Raw genomic sequence first — 16,542 nt, 5'->3', positions numbered from 1 at the left:
TGCCTCTTAGCCACAGGTGTTTTAATCGCAGCAGGTCCATTAACCCTCCACAGAGAGAAATTTAGTCTAAGAAGAGGATTCACAGGTTCCCATCCAGATGAAGACATTTATTCTCAGCGAGGAAAGGAAAGCATAGGACCTGGTATACGAGAGATGCCCTAATGTGACTACCAGGTACACATAAAATTGGCCATTTTTATGCTCCAAACGCTCTCATTTTTTTATATTTCTAGTGCAGTAATGCAGTTCAATTTTCATGTTTCATGTTTGCATGTCTTGGTGCCGCAGTGTGCTGCCTTATTTATTTGACTGTGATTATGCTTAAACCTTCTTTCCTCCAGACGTAGAGGATGCCCCCTTGTCCCTGTCTCAGGTCATCAGAAAGTTCTTTGTACTGTCCCCTCACATATTTATACATTAAAATAAGATCACCCCTTAGCCTTCGTTTTTCCAAACTAAATAGCCCCAAGTGTAATAACCTATCTTGGTATTGCAGACCAAGTCCTCTAATAACCTTGGTCGCTCTTCTCTGCACCCGCGCCAGTTCAGCTATGTCTCTTATACACCGGAGACCAGAACTGTACACAGTATTCTAAGGCAACTTTCACACATCAGGTTTTTTCCGTCAGGCTGGATCCAACGTTGCGCCAGAGTGATGGATCCAGTGTAAATTGTGAAAAACTGATGAAACGGATCCATTTTTCTGCCGGATCCGACTAGCGGAACCGGCAAAAAAACGGATTCGCTTAATCAGTTTTCCATCCATTTTGTCCGTTTTTTTATCCCTTTTATGACGGATCCAGTTTATAAAAATGCTCATGGGAGGCTCCCAAACGTGATTGGCTAGTGAAACCCTATATATACTGCGTTCCTACAGCCCATCTTTGACAGGTTGTAGAAGAGCAAGTGGTTGGAGAGCAAGATGGAAGGCGTTATTGCGATTATTCTGAAGATCAAGGTGGATTTTATTGTGGAGGCAAATCGTTTGAGAGCGATTGTTCTGGAGAACGAGCGAGAGAGACAGCAGCGCATCATGGGTCAACGGCGCTTGTGGATCCATCCCATCACAGCACAGAGAATGACACGGGGAGTCTTTTCAACTTTACACATGGAGCTACAAGGAGACACAGAGAAGTTTTTCAGCTATGTGCGGATGAAAGCTGAGGACTTCGACGTGTTGGTGGAACGGATTGGACACCTCATCGCAAGAAGTGATACCTATTGCCGTCTCTCCGTTTCACCTGCAGAGTGTCTGATGGTGGCTCTACGGTAAGCCATTTTTATTGTATCTCCTACTGTGAAACCACAGTTATAACTGTAATGTTGTTGATGGTAGTTTTTAACCCCTTAGTGACAGAGCCAATTTGGTACTTAATGACCGAGCCAATTTTTACAATTCTGACCAGTGTCACTTTAAGAGGTTATAACTCTGGAACGCTTTATCGGATCCCGCCGATTCTGAGATTGTTTTTTCGTGACATGTTGTACTTCAAGTTAGTGGTAACATTTCTTCGATATTACTTGCAATTATTTATGAAAAAAATGGAAATATGGCGAAAATTTTTAAAATTTTGCAATTTTCAAACTTTGTATTTTTATGCCCTTAAATCAGAGAGATATGTCACAAAAAATAGTTAATAAATAACATTTCTCACATGTCTACTTTACATCAGCACAATTTTGGAAACAATTTTTTTTTTTTGTTAGGGAGTTATAAGGGTTAAAAGTTGACCAGCAATTTCTCATTTTTACAACACCATGTTTTTTTTAGGGACCACATCACCTTTGAAGTGATTTTGAGGGGTCTATATGATAGAAAATAACCAAGTGTGACACCATTCTAAAAACTGCACCCCTCAAGCTGCTCAAAACCACATTCAAGAAGTTTATTAACCCTTTACGTACTTCACAGGAACTAAAACAATGTGGAAGAAAAAAATGAACATTTAACTTTTTTTTGCAAACATTTTACTTCAGAACCATTTTTTATAATTTTCACAAGTGTAAAAACAGAAATTTAACCACAAATTTTCTTGTGCAATTTTTCCTGAGTACGCCGATACCCCATATGTGGAGGTAAACCACTGTTTGGGCGCACCGCAGAGCTTGGAAGTGAAGGAGCACCGTTTGACTGTTTCAATGCAGAATTGGCTGGAATTGAGATCGGACGCCATGTCGCGTTTGGAGAGCCCCTAATGTGCCTAAACAGTGGAAACCCCCCACAAGTGACACCATTTTGGAAACTAGACCCCTTAAGGAACTTATCTAGATGTGTGGTGAGCACTTTGAACCCCCAAGTGCTTCACAGAAGTTTATAACGTAGAGCCGTGAAAATAAAAAATCGCATTTGTTTTCACAAAAATGATTTTTTCGCCCACAAATTCTTATTTTCACAAGGGTAACAGGAGAAATTAGACCACAAAAGTTGTTGTGCAATTTCTCCTGAGTACGTCGATACCCCATATGTGGAGGTAAACCACTGTTTGGGCGCACCGCAGAGCTTGGAAGTGAAGGAGCACCGTTTGACTGTTTCAATGCAGAATTGGTTGGAATTGAGATCGGATGCCATGTCGCGTTTGGAGAGTCCCTGATGTGCCTAAACAGTGGAAACCCCACACAAGTGATACCATTTTGGAAACTAGACCCCTTAAGGAACTTATCTAGATGTGTGGTGAGCACTTTGAACCCCCAAGTGCTTCACAGAAGTTTATAACGTAGAGCCGTGAAAATAAAAAATCTCATTTTTTCTACAAAAATGATCTTTTTGCCCCCAAATTTTTATTTTCACAAGGGTAACAGGAGAAATTAGACCACAAAAGTTGTTGTGCAATTTCTCCTGAGTACGTCGATACCCCAGATATGGGGGTAAACCACTGCTTGGGCGCACCGCAGAGCTTGGAAGAGAAGGAGTGTCGTTTTACTTTTTCAATGTAGAATTGGCTGGAATTGAGATCGGACGCCATGTCACGTTTGGAGAGCCGCTGATGTGCCTAAACAGTAGAAACCCCCCAAAAGTGACCCCATTTTGGAAACTAGACCCCCCATGGAACTTATCTAGATGTGTAGTGAGAACTTTGAATGCCCAAGTGCATCACAGAAGTTTATAATGCAGAGTCGTGAAAATAAAAAATATATATTTTTTAACAATAAAGATTTTTTAGCCCCCAAGTTTTTATTTTCACAAGGGTAACAAGAGAAATTGGACCCCAAAAGTTGTTGTCCAATTTGTCCTGAGTATGCTGGTACCCCATATTTGGGGGTAAACCACTGTTTGGGCGCACGGCAGAGCTCGGAAGGGAAGGAGCGCCATTTTGGAATGCAGACTTTGATAGAATTGTCTGCGGGCGTTATGTTGCGTTTGCAGACCCCTAATGTACCTAAACAGTAGAAACCCCCAACAAGTGACCCCATTTTGGAAAATAGACCCCCCAAGGAACTTATCTAGATATGTGGTGAGAACTTTGAATGCCCAAGTGCTTCACAGAAGTTTATAATGCAGAGTAGTGAAAATAAAAAAATATTTTTTTCCCACAAAAAAGATTTTTTTAGCCTCCAAATTTGTATTTTCACAAAGGTAACAAGAGAAATTGGATGCCAATATTTGTTCTCCAATTTGTCCTGAGTATTCTGGTACCCCATATGTGGGGGTAAACCACTGTTTTGGCACACGGCAGAGCTCGGAAGAGAAGGAGCGCCATTTTGGAATTCAGACTTTGATAGAATTGTCTGTGGGTGTTATGTTGCGTTTGCAGACCCCTAATGTACCTAAACAGTAGAAACCCCCACAAGTGACCAAATTTTGGAAACTAGACCCCCTAAGGAACTTATCTAGATATGTGGTGAGAACTTTGAAAGCTCAAGTGCTTCACAGAAGTTTATAATGCAGAGTAGTGAAAATAAAAAAAATATTTTTTTTTTCCAACAAAAAAGATTTTTAGCCCCCAAGTTTTTATTTTCACAAGGGTAACAGGAGAAATTGGACCCCAAAAGTTGTTGTCCAATTTATCCCGAGTACGCTGATGCCCCATATGTGGGGGTAAACCACTGTTTGGGCGCACGGCAGAGCTCAGAAGGGAGGGAGTACCATTTGACTTTTTTAGCGCAAAATTGGCTGTCATGTTTGGAGACCCCCTGATGTACCTAAACAGTGGAAACCCCCAAATTATAACTCCAACCCTAACTCCAACACACCCCTAACCCTAATCTCAACCCGATCCATAATCCTAATCACAACCCTAACGATAATCACAACCCTAACCCAAAACAGCCCTAATCTCAACCCTAACCATAACCCTAATCAAAACCCTAAATCCAACACACCCCTAACCCTAATCCCAACCCTAACCCTAATCCCAACCCTAATCCCAAACGTAACACTAATCCCAACCCTAATCCAAACCCTAACCCTAATCCCAACTCTAACCCTAACTTTAGCCCCAACCCTAACCATAACTTTAGCCCCCGTCGTCACAAAAAAAGTTCAATGTAACCTTTTTTTTGTACGTCGCGTCCGCCATTTCCGCGCATGCGTGGCCGTAACTCTGCCCCCTCCTCCCCAGGACATAGACTGGGCAGCGGATGCGTTGAAAAACTGCATCTGCTGCCCACGTTGTGCACAATTTTCACAACGTGCGTCGGTACGTCGCATTGCGACCGCCCCGTACCGACGCAAGTGTGAAAGAAGCCTAAGGCTACTTTCACACTAGCGTCGTACTCGGCCCATCGCAGTGTGTCGGGCTGACGTACCGACGCTAGCGTTGTAAGCGCCGCACAACGGGTGCAGCAGATGCTGTTTTTTCAACGCATCTGCTGCCCCATTGTGAGGTGCGGGGAGGCGGGGCGGAGTTCCGGCCACGCATGCGCGGTCGGAAATGGCGGACACGTCGCACAGAAAAGTTACATGTATTTTTTTTTGTGTCGACGGTCCGCCAAAGCACGACGCATCCGTCGCACGACGGATGCGACATGTGGCAATCCGTCGCTAATGCAAGCCAATGGAGAAAAAACGCACCCTGCAAGCACTTTTGCAGGATGCGTTTTTTCTCCAACGACGCATTGCGACGGAAGCCAAAAAACGCTAGTGTGAAAGTAGCCTAACCCTAGCCCTAACCCTAAATTTAGCCCCAACCCTAACCCTAACTCTAACCCTAACCCTAACTCTAACCCTAACCCTAACTCTAACCCTAACCCTAACCCTAATTTTAGCCCCTACTCGTCTTCTCCTGCCGGCAGATGGCAGCAGATGGCGGGCGCACTGCGCATGCGCCCGCCATGATGAAAAAGCCGGCTGGCAGAAGACAGAAGAGGACCCAGGGACACCGGGTGAGTATGTTAGGGTCCCCAAATCCCCCTATTTCTCTGTCCTCTGATGTGCGATCACATCAGAGGACAGAGAAATAACTGATCGTTTTTTTTTTTTTTTTTTTTGCGGTCGCCGGTAAACTGTTAATTACCGGCGATCGCAAAGCAGGGATCGGTGCAAACCACCCCCATTCATGTTCTTTGGGGTCTCGGCTACCCCCGGCAGCCGAGACCCCAAAGATCTTCCGGGTGCCGGGCGGCGGGCGTACTGCGCGTGCGCCCGCCATTTTTTCCCGGAAAAAAGATGGCGGCGCCCATCGGGAGCCACGAGGAGCACCGGGGGAGGTAAGTATCGGGGGGCTATTGGGGGCCATCGGGGACCACATTTCTCTGTCCTCCGATGTGCGATCACATCGGAGGACAGAGAAATTAAACGTCAAATCGCGTTTTTTTTGTTGTTGCGACCACCGGTAAACGGTTAATTACCGGCGATCGCAACTCGGGGGTCGGTAAAAACCCCCCGAATAATGTTCTCTGGGGTCTCGGCTACCCTCGGCAACCGAGACCCCAGAGAAAATCCGACTCTGGGGGGCGCTATTCACTTTTTCCACAGCGCCGTTAATTAACGGCGCTGTGGTTTAAGTACCCTTAGCGGCCGCCGTTAAAAGGCGTATCGGCGGTCGTTAAGGGGTTAAATATATTTTTTTTGTATCTCCAACTGTTCTAGCTGACTCATAACTGTAATGTTATTACTGGTATTTTGTACTAATTTTTCCCTTTTTTTGTCACGGATTCCTTGTAACTGAAGAATCCCTTTCGTCACTACATTTCCAGTCCAGACTTGGGATTTCCACCATATCCGGAATTGTCAAGCACACCTGCCGTGCATTGTAGGACTCTCTACATGTGGAATTTATACCACATCCCACAAAGGAGAGTTGGCTGGAGATCGAGGACAAATTCCTACAAATTTGTCAGTTTCCAAACTGCCTGGAAGCTGTGGACGGGAAACATATCCGCACAGTCAAACCTGCTGGATCGGGATCGGAATATTTTAACTACAAAAAATATTTCTCCATCCTGCTCATGGCCATTGCAGACGCTGAGTACAAATTTATTGCAGTCGATATTGGGGCCTATGGACACTCAAATGATTCACAAGTGTTTAAAGTGTCTGCTATGGGGCGTCATCTGTATGGAAACACCTTTGCATTTTCACCTCCAAGACCGCTTCCTCAAACCTCCGGGCCACCAATGCCCTTTGTTTGTGTTGGAGATGAAGCCTTTCAACTATCTGAGCACCTGCTGAAAACCATACTCCAGTAGTGGATTGACGGCAACTAAACGCATTTATAATTACCGTCTAACACACGCACGAAGAATGGTGGAGTGCGCTTTTGGGATTTTAACTGCAAAATGGAGAGTTCTCTTGACTGATATCAACATCAAGGCTGACACTGTTGACGAGGTAGTAAAAGCTTGTGTGGCCCTGCGCAATTTTGTTATTTTCAAGGAACAGATTTCCATTGAAGACCACTGTGAAGAAACAACTTTGCATGACTATCAGAACATTACTTTTAGAAGTTCTGTGGCAGTTTCAAGAATGAGGGACAAATATGCTGAATACTTTGTGTCACCTCAAGGAAGAATAGACTGGCAGGATGAGAGAGTTTGAAAAGTATTTTGTACATTGGTTAACACAAGGTGAATTAATTTTGATAAAGTATTTTACCAGGTTGGGAATTTCCCAAAGTTTATTACCTTTTTCCAAAAGTAGTGTACCTGTTTTACCCAATGTTTTGTACCTGATTGGGATTTTCACAATGTTTATTACCTTTTTTTTAATCCAATATTACCTTATTACCTTTTTTAACCAATGTACTGTACATTATTGGATTTTCCTAAACGTTTATTACCTTTTTAAAACCCAAAATATTGTACCTGTTTTACCCATACTAAACCTTCTCATGTAATAAATGACAATTTTTTTAAACCAAAAAAAGTGCTTTATTTTATTAAAATTTTAACAAAACTTTAATAAATTTTAAAACTGTGGGGTGGAGATAATACTGGAGGGGCTGTCAGATTGGGACACTTCGACAGTGGGAGTGTGAAGAGAGGATGGTGGTGGTGAAGGATCAGGAGGAAAAACAGAAGGTGAAGGTGTGGAGAAAGTAAGAGAACGGGTGGACATGAAACCGGGAGTGGTGTTTGGAATTTGGAAGGTTTGAGGGGTGGAATGGAGGGATAGGGAGACAGGAGAAGTGGAGGGTGGAGAAGGTGTGTGTGTGGGGGGCATGATGGGGGGGTGTAGGAGACTGGTGGTACAGGCCAAGGAGTGCAGGTTGGGCAGGGAGTGGAGGCACAGATGTGGTAGGAAACTAGTATGGGGCAGGATGCTGGTACGGGGCAGGATGGTACTGGCCAGTTTGCTGGTATTGGAAAGGGGGTGGCGGAGGGACAGTGGCTCAAGGGGGTGCAGGTGCAGTAGCAACTACCAGGGCGGGTGGAGGGTCTTGGGATCTAACCTACGCTAGAGCAAACTGACAGGCTTGCATTACATGCATCTGCTGGTCAGGAGGTAGCTTGTCTATACGCTCGACAACCGCCTGGAAAAACGAGTGGTTAGGCGATCGACTAGCATCTGAATGCATCCTATCCAGTCGTGTGTGCAACTCCAGAATACTGTGGCTGAGCAAATTAAAACCTGCAGTAATTTGCTCAGACAACAGTTTCAGACAGTTCTGGAAGGATGCATTCAGATGGAAGAACTCGGGAGCATAGCTCTGTACCTGACCCCTTTGGTGCTGCCGCCCCGAACCCACAGGTGTTTTAGAGGTGACAGCATCAGAGGGGTGGGGTAAAGGAAAAGCTATATCCTCACCAGCAGCTTCATGTAACACAGTCGGCCACGATGCTCCAGCGCTGGTTGACGGGACAGAGGGATCGCATGTGAGGGAAGGCTGGGAAGGTGCCGAGGGGTCGGGTCTGTCGGAGTGTCCCTCGGTGGCGGACTCCTGAGGGATCACTTCTGAAGGATTCAACTCGGCAGGCTCTAGAGTGCTGCAGACAGTTCGGTGGAAAAAAAGAAAAAAACATTGAAATTAATATATTGTTATTGCTTGGTCCTGGCTGAAACCAAAAATAAAGTTAGACATGTAAACATGTTAAAATGGGGGGGTAATATTTACCTTCTGCTCACCACCGTTGTCCTGAGGAACGACAGGGCTCGGGTATATTTATATTTGCTCCTGCGTCCTCCGGATCCACTCGGGGCCTGCATCTCTTTGTTGAATTCCTTCTTGAAGCGATCCCTGATTGACTGCCACCGCTTGACAATTCTTTCGCCTGTAAAGTGAAAACACAAATTGGTTAGTATACAACACATTACATCCAGCAACATAACTGAACTTTGAATACTTACGTGCTTGATTCTGGGCCCGAACATCGAGGTCCTCCCAGTGGTCCACAAGCTGATTGCAGACTTCCTCCCAGAGCCATTGGGTAACATCAATATCAGCATGTGGCAGTCCCCCATGTTCCACAGCGGCACTCTGCTCTCGAACTAGGTCAATGTTGAGACCAGCCTCCTCTCCGTCTGAGTCAGGAAAAAAATTAAAGACATTAGAGTCAAATAAAAAAAAAAGGGGGGGAAATAAAAATACTTAATCGGTGGTGACCGCCACGACGCTCAAGTCAACGACCTCTGGATCGAGCTCCAGAATCGGAAGACTAAAAGAAAAAAATAAATAAATTATGTGCTTGGATGTTGGCTTATGTGTTGTGTGTACTATGATGTTTGTGATGATGTGCTTCTGCGATGCATTTAGATACTTAATACACGGTCGCCCGCTTCGGGTATCTCTCCACCCCTTCAGTCACCTTCTAGAAGCACCTCTGACGCTGCAGGTTCCTGTTAAGAATTAAAGCATATTGTTAGGTAAACATCACCAAAAAGAAAAAAGAAAAATATATTTACCTCACAGCGCTGACGATGCGAGGGAGGGCTCCCAGAAGAAGACATGGCTTCTGGCTGTAGCTTGCCGGCTGGCTGTGGCTATAGCTGGCTGTGGCTATAGCTGGCTGTGGCTTGCCGGCTGGCTGTGGCTGTAGCTTTCAAGCTGGCTGTGGCTGGCCTGGGGCAGGTTCAGCTTTGGCTGGCAGGTTCCGGCGCCCATAGGCTTCCACTCTATCAAAAAGCCGGAAGCGCCGGCGCTTCCGCCTTTTTCACCAGAGACAAAGAACGTTACTGTATACGTTTTTTCCAGACGCCAGAAACAACATTTTTGCCTGATCCAGCGAAAACTGGACGAAACGTAAGGTCATCTGGCGCCAATACAAGTCTATGGGGAAAAACCAGATCCAGCAGCATCTTTTGCCGGATCCAGTTTTTCCAAAATTTGCCAGATTATGCCTGACGGAAAAACCTGATGTGTGAAAGTAGCCTAAGTGTGGTCGAACTAGTGACTTGTATAGAGACTATTATATAAAGGAAAGTTTGTCACAATTAAATCAAACCGATACTTACCTAAGTTTAGAAAATAATCCAATTTCTAAGTATAAGGATAAATTAAGATTTTTTTAAGAAAGAATGTGGAAAATGGCGTTTTAACTAAAAAAGGAGCTGAAAAATTATTTCATCTGCATCCATGTATCCCTCATTGGTATAGTATCCCGAAAATTCACAAATCCTTGTCTCATCCCCCTGGACGCCCGATAGTGTCAGGGATTAACTCGGTCACTGAACCAGTATCGCAATACCTTGATTGGTGTCTTAAACCGTTACTATCAAAAAATTCCCTCTTTTGTAAAGGACACGGGTGATTTTTTAAAGGCTGTTGCGTTGGTGGAGTGGCAGCCGAATTTTGCCCTGGCTGCAATTGATGTGGTGAATTTATACACCAGGATACCGCATGCACACGGCATTGATGCTATTAAAAAGATCTTAGAGCATTCCGATAAAACACCTGATTTTATTTTGTTCATTTTGGAAGGTCTGAATTTTATTTTGACACACAATGCATTTAAATTTTTGAACCATTGGTATGTTCAAGTAATGGGAACCGCTATGGGTACGCCGGTCGCATGCGGTTACGCAAATCTTTTTCTTGCGGTATTTGAGGAAGAATTTATAACCAGTATAAAAAATCCATTCCTAAAACATATAAAATGCTATTTACGTTTTGTTGATGATGTGTTTATAGTGTGTGATGGTGGACAGGTGGATTTTGATAATTTTGTAGATTATCTGAATAGCAACAACGATATCAATATGCAGTTCACATCATGCTTTGGTATTGACAGATTGAATTGAAATCAGTATCATTGAAGGGAATATATATACAAAGGTGCATAGGAAATCGACTGCTCCAAATTCCATGCTACGTTATGACTCTGCTCATCCAGAGGACACTAAAAGAAGCTTACCTTTCAGCCAAATGTTGCGGTTCAGAAAGATTAACAACAATGAGGAATGCTTCAGAGATCAAATTACTGAGTTAAAAAAATCGGTTTGTGGATAGGGGTTACCCATCAGAACTCTTAGATGAAGCCGAAACACGTGTTAACAGGATCACTCAACGTGAACTACCAACAACTAAACCAAATAGTCTGAAAAAAACGTGCCTTTGTGGCTCAAAAAGAAAAAGAAAAAGATTTTAATTCTTGTTTCAAACACACTCCATTGCATAGAACGATTCACACGGCAATCCCAAAAAATTGGCACGTTCCAGAAACCGATAGTGATTTAATTAAACACGGCGCGATTAAGCCGAGATTCGCTTATAAAAGAACCCATAATTTATCTGACCTTTTGGTGCAGAATCGGATAACAAATGTACAAATTAATTGGTTGAGGGAATTCCCCCAAAGGGTAATTTTAAATGCGGAGATTGCAATTTCTGCGAATACCACCTCACAGGCATTACGTTAAAAGTAGGACATATTCAACATAATGTTAAATAGTTAATAACCTGTAAAACGAAATATGTAGTATGTATCATTTTTTGTCCCTGCGCATTTTATTACATCGGTAAAGCAATAAGACCGATGTGTATAAGAATCTGTGAACATTTCCATTCGATCTCAACAGGGAAAGGTTTCCCAAGATTTATAAAGCATATATGCGTGAAGTACATGGGTCTGATTCTCATTGCCTGTGGTTTGCAGGTTTGGAAGTGATTACATTCCCTATGTGTGGAGGAGATCATAACAAAGCTCTGTTAGGGCAAGAAGCCAAGTGGATAATAAGAGCAAATGCACAAGGCCCTTTAGGAATGAATGAAAGACTTGATTATTCTTGTTTCTCGTAAGTTCTATTTTGCAGAAATATGGTTTGTTGTTTTTTTGTGCATGTTTTTGTGCATTTTGTATGTTTTTAAATTCACACAGATGTGATTTTAATTAATCAGATCAGGTGTTGCAGCATAAAAGGAAATGACTTACTATAGCATAGGACCCGTTGAAGCGTGCAAGACGCGAAACGGCCGTAGTCCTCTTTTGTTTTTTCTGCATGTTCTGCTAACGTCTCTCACTTATAACCTTGTCCACATTGTGCAAATGAAATAAAGGACAAAGGATTTTTATTTTACGGAAGATTTGAGTTGTGCGGCTGTTTTCTTCTTATTTCTGTTTTACAATTAACCCCTTAACCCCCAAGAGTGGTTTGCACGTTAATGACCGGGCACATTTTTACAATTCTGACCACTGTCCCTTTAGGAGGTTATAACTCTGGAACGCTTCAATGGATTCTGATGATTCTGATAGGATTTTCTCATGACATATTGTACTTCATGGTAGTGGTAAAATTTCTTTGATATTACCTGCGTTTATTTGGGAAAAAAATGGAAATTTGGAGAAAATTTGCAATTTTCCAACTGAGATATGTCACACAAAATACTTTACTACTTTACATCAGCACAATTTTGGAACCAAGATTTTTTTTTGTTAGGGGGTTATAAGGGTTAAAAGTTGACCAGCAATTTCTCATTTTTACAACTCCTTTTTTTTTTTAGGGACTACATCACATTTGAAGTAACTTTGAGGGGTCTATATGATAGAAAATAACCAAGTGTGACACCATTCTAAAAACTGCACCCCTCAAGGTGCTCAAAACCACATTGAGGAAGTTTATTAACCCTTTAGGTGTTTCACAGGAATTTTTGTAATGTTAAAAAAAAAAATTAACATTTAACTTTTTTTCACAGAAAATTAAGTTCAGCTCCAATTTGTTTTATTTTACCAAGGGTAACAGCAGAAATTTGACCCCAAAAGTTGTTGTACAATTTGTCCTTAGAACGCTGATACCCAATATGTGGGGGTAAACCACTGTTTGGGAGCATGGCAGAGCTCGGAAGGGAGGGAGAACGGATTGACTTTTCAATGTAAAATTGACTAGAATTGAAATAGGACACCATGTCACGTTTGGAGTGCCCCTGATGTGCCTAAACATTGAAATCCCACACAAGTGACACCATTATGGAAAGTAGACCTCCTAAGGAACTTATCTAGATGTGTGGTGAGCACTTTGACCCACGAAGTGCTTCACAGAAGTTGTAGAGCCGTAAAAATAAAAAATCACCCCCAATTTTTTTACTTTTCCAAGGGTAACAGAAGAAATCGGACCCCAAAAGTTGTTGTGCAATTTGTCCTGAGTATGCTGATCTCTCATATGTGGGGGTAAACCACTGATTGGGCGCATGGCAGAGCTCGGAAGGGAAAGAAGGCCGTTTGACTTTTCAAATCAAAATTTACTGTTATTGAGATAGGACGTTATGTTGTGTTTTGAGAGCCCCTGATGTGCCTAAACAGTGGAAACCCCCCACAAGTGACACCATTTTGGAAAGTTGACCCCCTAAGGAACTTATCTAGATGATTTGGGAGAACTTTCAACCCCCAAGTGTTTCACTACAGTTTATAACGCAGAGCCGTGAAAATAAAAATTATTATTTTTTCCACAAAAATTATTTTTAGCCCCCAGTTTTGTATTTTCCCAAGGGTAACAGGAGAAATTGGACCCCAAAAGTTGTTTTCCAACTTGTCCTGAGTACGCTGATACCCCATATGTGGGGGACCACAGTTTGGGCAAATGGCAGAGCTCAGAAGGGAAGGAGCGCCGTTTGGGATGCAGACTTAGATGGATTGGTCTACAGGCGTCATGTTGCATTTGCAGCGCCCCTGATGTATCTAAACAGTAGAAACCCCCCACAGGTGACCACATATTGGAAACTAGACCCCCAAGGAACTCATTTACATGTGTTGCTAGAACTTTGAACCCCCAAGTGATTCACTACACTTTATAATGCAGAGATGTGAAAATAAAAAAATATTTTTTTCCACAAAAATGATTTTTTTAGCCCCCAATTTTTCATTTTCCCAAGGGTACCAATAGAAATTGGACCCCAAACATTGTTGTACAATTTGTCCTAAGTACGCTGATACCCAATATGTTGGGGTAAACCAGTTTGGGTGCACGGGAGAGCTCGGAAGGAAAGGAGAACAGTTTTACTTTTTTCAATGCAGAATTGGCTGGAATTGAGATCGGACGCCAAGCCACGTTTGGAGAGCCCCTGATGTGCCTAAACAGTGGAAACCCCTAAATTCTAACTTCAACCCTAGCACAAACACACCCCTAACCCTAATTCCAACCCTAACCATAACCCCAACCACACCCCTTACCCCAAACACACCCCTAACCCTAATTCCAATCCTAACCACACCCCTAACCCCAACACACCCCTAAACCTAATCCCAACCCTAACCACACCTCTAACTCCAACACACCCCTAACCCTAAGCCCAACCATAAATGTAATCCAAACCCCAACCCTAACTTAAGCCCCAACCCAAACTGTAGCCCCAACCCTAACTGTAGTCCCAATCCTAACCCTAACTTTAGACCCAACTTAACTTTAGCCCCAATCCTAACCCTAACTTTAGCCCCAACCCTAACTGTAGCCCCAACCCTAGCTGTAGCCCCAACCCTAACCCTAACTTTAGCCCCAACCCTAACTGTAGCCCTAACCCTAACTTTAGCCTCAACCCTAACCCTAATGAGAAAATGGAAATAAATAATTTTTTTTAAATGTATTATTTTCCTCTAACTAAGGGGGTGATGAAGGGGGATTTGATTTACTATTTATAGCGGGGTTTTTAGCGGATTTTTATGATTGGCAGCTGTCACACACTAAAAGACTTTTTATTGCAAAAAATAGTTTTTGCGTCTCCACATTTTGAGAGTTATATTTTTTCCAGATTTTGGTCCACAGAGTCATGTGAGGTCTTGTTTTTTAAGGGACGAGTTGACGTTTGTATTACCACCATTTCCGGGCACGTGACATTTTTTGATCGCTTTTTATTCTGATTTTTGTGAGGCAGAATGACCAAAAACCAGCAATTCATGAATTTCCTTTGTGGGGGGCGTTTATACCATTCCGCGTTTGGTAAAATTGATAAAGCAGTTTTATTCTTCGGGTTAGTACGATTACAGCGATACCTCATTTATATCATTTTTTATGTTTTGGCACTTTTACACGATAAAAACTATTTTATATAAAAAATTATTTTTGCATCACTTATTCTGAGGACTATAACTTTTTTCTTTTTTTGCTGATGATGCTGTATGGCGGTACAAGATGACATTTTCAGTGGTACCATGGTTATTTATATCCGTCTTTTTGATCGCGTGTTATTCCACATTTTGCTCGGCAGTATGATAATAAAGCGAGGTTTTTGCCTTTTTTACGGTGTTCACTGAAGGGGTTAACTAGTGGGACAGTTTTATAGGTCGGGTCGTTACGGACGCGGCGATACTAAATATGTGTACTTTTATTGTTTTTTTTTTTATTTAGATAAATAAATGCATTTATTGGAACAATATTTTTTTTTCTTTATTTAGGAATATATATATTTTTTTTTAACTTTTTTACTTTGTCCCAGGGTGGGACATCATGCTATAGTGTCAAATCGCTGATCTGACACTTTGCAAAGCACTGTGTCATATCAACAATCCGATAGACAGTGCAGGAGGCTTGCCGGCGCCCGGTCTTAGCAGGCGCTTGCAAGCCACCTCCCTGCAGGACCCGGAAGGAGCCCCGTGGCCATTTTGGATCCGGGCCTGCAGGGAGGAGACGCCAGGAACAACGCAATCACACCGCATTGTTCCGAGGGTCTCAGAGAAGCACGCAGGGAGCCCCCTCCCTGCGCGATGCTTCCCTATGCCGCTGGAACGCTGTGATCATGTTTTGTTCCGGAGATTAATGTGCCGGGAGCAATCTGTGACCACCCCTGGCACATAGTGCCAGATGTCAGATGTCATAATCAGTTGACACACGGCGGCAATCGGCCACACTACACTGTGAGCACGGCCGATCGCCTATGACGTACTATCCCGTCCCTGGGAATTAAGTCCCAGGTCACCTTGACAGGATAGTGCGTCATATGGGATTAAGGGGTTAAGCACATAATTATACATCTTATTTCTTATGCCTAAGTGCATGACCTTACATTTATCCCCATTAAAGCTCATTTGCCATTTATTAGCCCAAGCTACTAGTTTACATAAATCCTCCTGTAACATAAAATTGTTCACCTCTGTATTAATTACTCTGCAGAGTTTAGTGTCATCTTCAAAAATTGAAATCCTACTCTGTATGCCCCCTACAAGATCATTAATAAATATGTTAAAAAGAAGTGGGCCTAACACTGACCCCTGTGGTACCCCACTGTTAACTGTGACCCAGTATGTGTGTTCTCCATTAATAACCACCCTTATATAACTATACAACAATAATACAACAACAAACAATAACTATGAATTAACACATGTGGAATTATATACTTAACAAAAAAGTGTGAAACAACTGAAATTATGTCTTCTATTTTAGGTTCTTCAAAGTAGCCACCCTTTGCTTTTGATGACTGCTTTGCACACTCTTGGCATTCTCTTGATGAGCTTCAAGAGATAGTCACCGGGAATGGTTTTCACTTCACAGGTGTGCCCTGTCAGGTTTAATAAGTGGGATTTCTTGCCTTATAAATGGGGTTGGGACCATCAGTTGTGTTGTGCAGAAGTCTAGTGGATGCACAGCTGATAGTCCTACTGAATAGACTGTTAGAATTTGCATTATGGCATGAAAAAAGCAGATAAGTAAAGAAAAACGAGTGGCCATCATTACTTTAAGAAATGAAGGTCAATCAGTCCGAAAAATTGGGAAAACTTTGAAAGTGTAGCAGTAGTAGTGCA

The 16,542-nt window shown here is 42.7% G+C and overlaps 1 protein-coding gene across 6 annotated transcripts in view; it reads right to left on the bottom strand.

Annotated features, from left to right (window-relative positions):
• LONP1 (lon peptidase 1, mitochondrial) overlaps positions 1–16,542 on the bottom strand; it is a 701,187-nt gene that overhangs the window by 96,977 nt on the left and 587,668 nt on the right. The gene's annotated exons all lie outside the window — the stretch shown is intronic.

This window comes from Ranitomeya variabilis, chromosome 1 (genome assembly GCF_051348905.1).
Source record: "Ranitomeya variabilis isolate aRanVar5 chromosome 1, aRanVar5.hap1, whole genome shotgun sequence".
NCBI lineage: Eukaryota > Metazoa > Chordata > Amphibia > Anura > Dendrobatidae > Ranitomeya > Ranitomeya variabilis.
This window is presented reverse-complemented; position numbering and strand designations above follow the sequence as displayed.